This window comes from Gordionus sp. m RMFG-2023, chromosome 1 (assembly GCF_954871325.1).
Source record: "Gordionus sp. m RMFG-2023 chromosome 1, tfGorSpeb1-WG-v2, whole genome shotgun sequence".
NCBI lineage: Eukaryota > Metazoa > Nematomorpha > Gordioida > Chordodea > Parachordodidae > Gordionus > Gordionus sp. m RMFG-2023.
The window spans coordinates 77,058,061-77,064,645 of record NC_088775.1 but is presented as its reverse complement, the minus strand read 5'-3'; the positions used below and the strand labels follow the sequence as shown (position 1 = coordinate 77,064,645).

Sequence of the window (6,585 nt, the reverse complement as noted above, 5' to 3'; positions counted from 1 at the left end):
TTATACAAAGTAGTGAGCTGTAAGAAAATAATTTATATGCAACTAGCTGTAAAGATAAACTATGATTTATTGCAAGATTTTGAAGGAGGGAAGGGAGGGGGTAAAATTTTAACTTAAAAAGATATTTAAATTTGCGATGAAGGGTAAATTTATCCCTTCCCCTCATTGGTTACGTGCCTGATTTTAAGGTAGATATGTGTCTGCCTTGTCTTATTTGATCTGGGCCAGTTCTATGATTTATAGAATATTTCTCACATTATAGCACACGTTTGATAAGTTTAAAAAATATATATGATTCATATTATTATATAAACTTAAATTTTCACAATTTGCCTGCTTCTTTTTAAAAAGAATATAATATATCTACATGTATAAAAGCACTTCTTATTCTTAAATATGTTTCAAAAATAAATTAAATTCAGAAATCAGCTGATATCGAAACCAGGTTTAATACGATTATGAAAGATTTGGAATAAGGTCAACATTTACCAATTACTTAATGTAATATTCGTAATGAGCTCTAAAAGTAAACCTTTATAATATAAATAAATTTTACTAGTATATATAAAATATTAGTAATGATCATTTTAAATATTCAATTTAATGTACAATTATCATCAAAAGAGTGTGGGGGAGGAGGTCAATAGGACCCTTAGCATTCCTAAAGTACAAATTTACATATTTTACTTATTATCATGTCGAAGTTTGTTAAAAATTTAGATTATTTCATTGTAAACAAAATAAAAAGAATGCCAATTTATCCCATTTTTAATATTATTTTTATGGGCACTTCTTAACATTTTAGTTTAAAGCAATGGAAATAAAACTTTTATTAGATTCTGAGGTGGATAGTTAGTATCTATTTTAGAATTGAATTTATTTTGTCATCAGGCATGCCTCAGCATTATTAGCATAGTGTGAAGGTTAATTAATATTAGATTGTCATTATGTATATTAATAATATTTTTTTAAAAATCAACAATTGAAATAACGCAAACATGTTCAATATAATTATTATTTATTGAAATATTTTGAATAAAGTTTATAAAACATTAGATAAACATTAAATATAGTTATGATCAAATAAAAAAGGATTATATATAATTATTTTTTACAATTATTTATTAATAGAAATCATAATTTATATATATTTTTTGTAGTTTTGTTATGAATATTTATTGATTAAATAATTAAATAAAATAATGAAATTAATAAATTATGCTTAAATTTAGGGTAGGCTAATACTTATTGTTTATTTAGTACTAGCATGCCTTTACCCTTTTTTTACTTTATTATATTAGAAGTACAATTTTCATTATGACTGAAAGACACTTTTATTGCTTTAATTGATAATTATTTTTTAAAAAATAAGGGGATATCTTGTGAAGAAAATCGAAAATACAACTTTTTAAACTATGTTTCCTGGATATTTTCATATATTAATAAATTAAAAATGATAAGATCTATGATTTATATGGTATCTTTGCTTTTCTTTAATTAATAACATGCAATAATATAATTTTTTGATATTGTTATAGGCTATATATTGACCAATTGCCTAAAAAGAGTGGAATCACTATCTTTGCTGTAATTTACTTATAAAGTATTGGTGATCATTTAATGGCAGAAATGGAGACATCTTATTTGCTAATTTTTTTTATTTTAATAATTTTACAATATATATACTTTAATTTTGTGATTCATTTTATGCGCAATAAAAGATAATTAAAATTAATGATCTTATTATTTATTAATGATTATCATTCTATAGCAATAATGACCTCATAAACTCTGGGTAAAGCCCTACAAATTTAATTTTCTTTAGCAAAGCCCAGCCCAATATTTTTATTTATATTTGTGGCATATATTTTAATATATTAAATTAATTACAATGAAAAAATTTAACAAATAATTAAAACTATTTGCAAAATATCAGAAAATGAGGAATAATAAAATATATTTTTGAAAACAAAAACTAGTAACTATTTTAATGCAAACATACAAAAAAAGAATTGATTTAAATCATAATTTTTATTCAAAAAAGTTTTTGTCGAATTTTGAAGTTTTTGGTATAAAAAATTGTTAGATAAATATATTCAATATAAATTTAATAATACCTTTTCAAAGATTACAAGTTATTTATTTTCAAATACACACTGAAATACAGATTGATTATTGAATTGATTATCGGATTAATTGTATTTTATAAAAAATTGCGAGTTTATATATAAAAAATTTGCTATGCAAAAACAAAAAATTTTCTATGCAAAATAACAATAATCTATAATATTATTCGTACATAGACGTTCGTTAATAATCATGGGATTTTATGTTCAAATAAAAAAAATTTGTTTATGCAAAATTTAAAAAAAATGTAAGTTCATTACAGATAACTTAAATATTCATCTATCTTTTAAATATTCAAATCATAACATACAAAAAAAATATATTTTTTCTTTTAATAACTTCAACAGTTCTCTTTTTAAATTATGATTCAATTCATGCCAATCCTAATTCTGGATAACAAACTACCTAACATGGTGTTGTAAATGTCCATGATCAAAATGTCCCAATCCCCTTTCCAGATTCTCAGGGATTATATTTGATAAAAATTTCCTGAACAAGATGTCAGAACACATGTTTTATTTTTTTGGATGCTACTGCTTTACAAGAATCGAATAATTAAATTAATTTTTTAAAATTTATCATTTAAGTTGGGTAAGTCAGCTAATTCGACCTAACCCACACATGCACGCCAAAGTAAATCTGCTAAGCATTGGGCGCGACTTTATGTTCTTCAAAACTGAGCTATACGCAAAAAAAAACTCAAGGGCAGAAGATAATTTTCGGTTAAAAACTAGATTTCGCCAAAGAAAATGACTATAAATGGAGAGATTACTTAACTATAGTATAGTAATAATGCTAAATCTATGACCAGTCGGCTACTGGTAAAAAAATAATTTTAGTTTGGTTAAATTGAATCACGATGAAATTAAGCAGGTCAGACAATTTTTTTTGTCGTTGATGTTAAAACGAACATGAGGGGGGCTAGGAAATATCATGTGATAAAAAAAATTGATAAGTATAAATTAGGCTACGTAGATGGTGTCTAAGGCTTGGGCACAAAAGAACATTATTTAAAAGTAAGTGATCGGAAGTTAGAGGAGGGTGGATTATTACAAATATTATAGGATCGACATTGCAGAGAGATGGAAAATTAATGGCGATTTTTAGTAAAGTCGCCTCGAGGAAAGTGCAGGTTATGAGAGAAATCCTATATTAGATAAAGGAATCCGCAAGATATATTGGTCAGTGATTATGCCATATTTATTATAAGGGGTCAAATGCTGGATTACACAAAAAGCAGAGGAAAATTCTTTAAGTGTAACAGAAATGGAAATGCTCAGATAGATGTTGGGTACAAGGAACAAGGACATTCGGAAAATCTTGACGATTACTTCAAATATTTTTAAAATAATGGAAAATAAATTAACAGGGGTGAGAAAGGAGAGATGCAGGACATTATATAATAAATAAAATTAGGCTAGAATTTCTCTTACGGAGCCGAAATCTTACCGGTGATATGGTGAGTAATTGTAAAACATGGAGGATAAAAACTAAAGGAGCTGTTAGACATCTTCAGTGAAATCCAACAGATATTATCAAATTTGTTTCGTCGAATGACACATATGCACTTACCTTATAGCTAGGAAGAAATCGTATTACACACTAGCTTAATTACCTTGATTTAATCATTTGGCCCGCCCAGTTATTGATATGAATTATCTCGTGAATTGCGCCCATTTTCTATTTTTCCCCTATATTTTTAAGCCCATCAGAAACATTTCTATCTCATGTCCAAAAAATATATATAAATTTTGGTTTGGAGAGAGGGGAGGGGGGGGGGGTTAAGATGGATATAAATTTTATGTTATGGCTTATGGACTAGGAAATAATATAAAAAATAATTTCAGTTTTTTTACTATATCTTGAATCGACTGCTTCCCTAGTCTAGATGGTCTTTCGCCCCGACACGACATGGGCCCTAGTTCCGCACTGGTTTAATATTATTAAAGATTGAATTTGATATCAGTAATGGTTCATCGATCGATATATTTTTAATTATTAAACCTATTCTATTATTCAAATAAGAATCGAATAGTAAATTAATCATACTCCATTTTTACCATGTTCATAATTATACGAACAATCAAATAAGATTATTAAATTTTATTGATCATTACGAATAGTAAACTTAAATTATTCTATTTGTAAACGAATAATTTATTATTCATATACGTGTTTGAATAGGTGTACTTACCTAGAATATAATAAAAAATTTAATAAAAATAGCCACAATTATTAAATTTATATCAAAAAAAATAAATAAGTGCTTTAAACAAATTATAATTGATATGATTATGATATGATACCCATGTTTACTGAAATGATGAAATATTTCAATTTCTTTTTTCATTATTGGCTGAGCTTTGTTGTGCTCGAAAAAATAGTTAATTTTACCTAAATGCTAATTATGATATTTCATAAATGGCTAAAAATGTATAGAGGGGGTTTTGATAGAGTCTTTTGAACTCGGTTACGGAGGTTTGTGTTCGGTTTAGAATCCTGTATAATTTTGATAAAGATTTTAGATTTGCAATTTTTACTAGTCGGGCCTAACCTAAAGTTTGCAAATTTTTTAAGCTTAGAATTAGGCAACATTTTCTTTCAAAAATTAGTTCGGAACAATTTGTACAAAATTGTTTGATAGGCCGGGCAAAAGGAAATTACGGGGCGCATAAAAACCTTTCAAAAATTTTCACGGCCCGCATATTTTTAGAAATTATTTCTTTTTTTGCTATATCATTATCTACTATTATTTTTTTAAAAAATCTCTCACCCGACATATATTTGTTTCGAACGGTTACGCATCATTTTGGAGCATATCAATTCGGAGTAATGACAATTGTGCGTACGATAATTCGGCAAGCTAAAATTAGGCACATGAAAGGGTATGTCAATTTGTCGCAGAAACAATTTGGATCACCGAAACGCTGCATGACCATTTCAGCGCACCGATAATTGCGCGCATATCAATTCGGTAAGATCGATTGAGTGCAAATGCAATTCGGCGCATTGCTGGCTAAATTTTTTTTTAAATATTGAATTTATTAAAAAAATATCTACACGGCTTGGTAATTGCAAATTTTTTGGTAACTCTAGCAGGGGCATGGTGCATGGTAACAATTAATATACCACTCCAAAAATATCTTAGCAACTTTACCTGAGCCGGGCCTTAAAATTTTATTTAAAAAATTCCCTGACCGAGCCTAAAATTTTTTTTTAAATAACCAAGCCGGGCCGAATATTTAAAAAAATAAAATATATTTAAAAATTGTGTATCATGGGACTATATATCACATTCATTTACCTATCATATTTCCTATTTCCATTTTTTCGATCCTTAGAAAATATTTCTAGTAAAATTTTATCCAAATTAATTATAATGGTTAAAAGTTAAAAATTGATAGGAAAAAACCAACTTATCATTATTTAAGGTGATATTCAATCAAATTAAAAGCAACAATGATATAGTGTTCAATATTTAATATATAATACATTTTTTAAGGGGAAAATTTTTTTTAGATATAATTTTCATACTATTCTTCTTTTTCTCTCTATCTTAAATTCAAGAAATTACTTATTTTGCCAGGGAGAGAGTGAAATTTATAATTTTTATTTCGCCGAATTGTTGCTGCCCCATATCAAAATAAATCGCTGTGCACCGAATTGTCTTATGTCAAATCCACATTGTTGATGCACAAATTGTTTCTACCACCAAAGAGTTTGCCGAATTGTCGGTGTGCTGAATTGACAAACGCCAAATTATCATTGCGCTCAATCTACCGCCGAAATTGTCGCTACGCCAAATTGTTACGTTCTTAATTGATATGAATCTTGTTAATTTCACCATTGGAAAGTTTTTTTAAAATGAAATCCTTGTAAAATATTAATGACCTTATTTAAATCTATCGTGAATAAAAAATTTAGAAAACTTAAAACGAAGAAGTATTCCCAAAAATATTTAAAAAAAATTTTTTTATTACTTTGAAAATTTTAAGCCAATTATTACTCTTTCGAGACCTGAATATTGGTAATTATTTAGTGCAAGAAGAAAAAAATGGTTGCGAATCCCCCATCCTATACTAAAACAAGAAGATAATGGTGGATAATATTCAAAATTGCATACCAATGCAAATAATGCCACGCTCTTTCCTCATTTTCAAAAATATAAAAAATAAAATTATAATCAACTGAAGCGCTGAGAATTTAAATTTTGTGTATGTTAGATGGGAAAATCTCTTTTATTGGAAATTTATGAAATTTATTTTTTTTTAAAAAAAGTGGGTTTGGCTATATTCCAATATTACTCGGATTAAACAAACACTTACAAAAATTATTGCGGCAAGGTTACAAATGTAAACACAAATTGTTAAGTGGGTGCCAAACAAAATTTTCGAGTTATATACGCCATTTATTAAAGTGAGACCGAAAATATATTTGTCAACTATCTTCAGATTAAAT

General features: G+C 27.0%; 1 protein-coding gene across 3 annotated transcripts in view; it reads left to right on the top strand.

Annotated features, from left to right (window-relative positions):
• Positions 1 to 406: 406 nt before the first annotated feature.
• The window catches only part of LOC135927373 (uncharacterized), a 30,069-nt gene continuing 23,890 nt past the window's right edge, over positions 407 to 6,585 (top strand). For 2 of the 3 annotated variants that reach the window (XM_065463344.1, XM_065463371.1), the window contains exon 1: positions 407 to 526. The gene's annotated coding sequence lies outside the window, so the exon portion shown is untranslated. Of the gene's footprint in view, positions 527 to 576; positions 667 to 6,585 lie in introns of those variants that run through there. The other variant, XM_065463355.1, reaches the window with a different exon arrangement.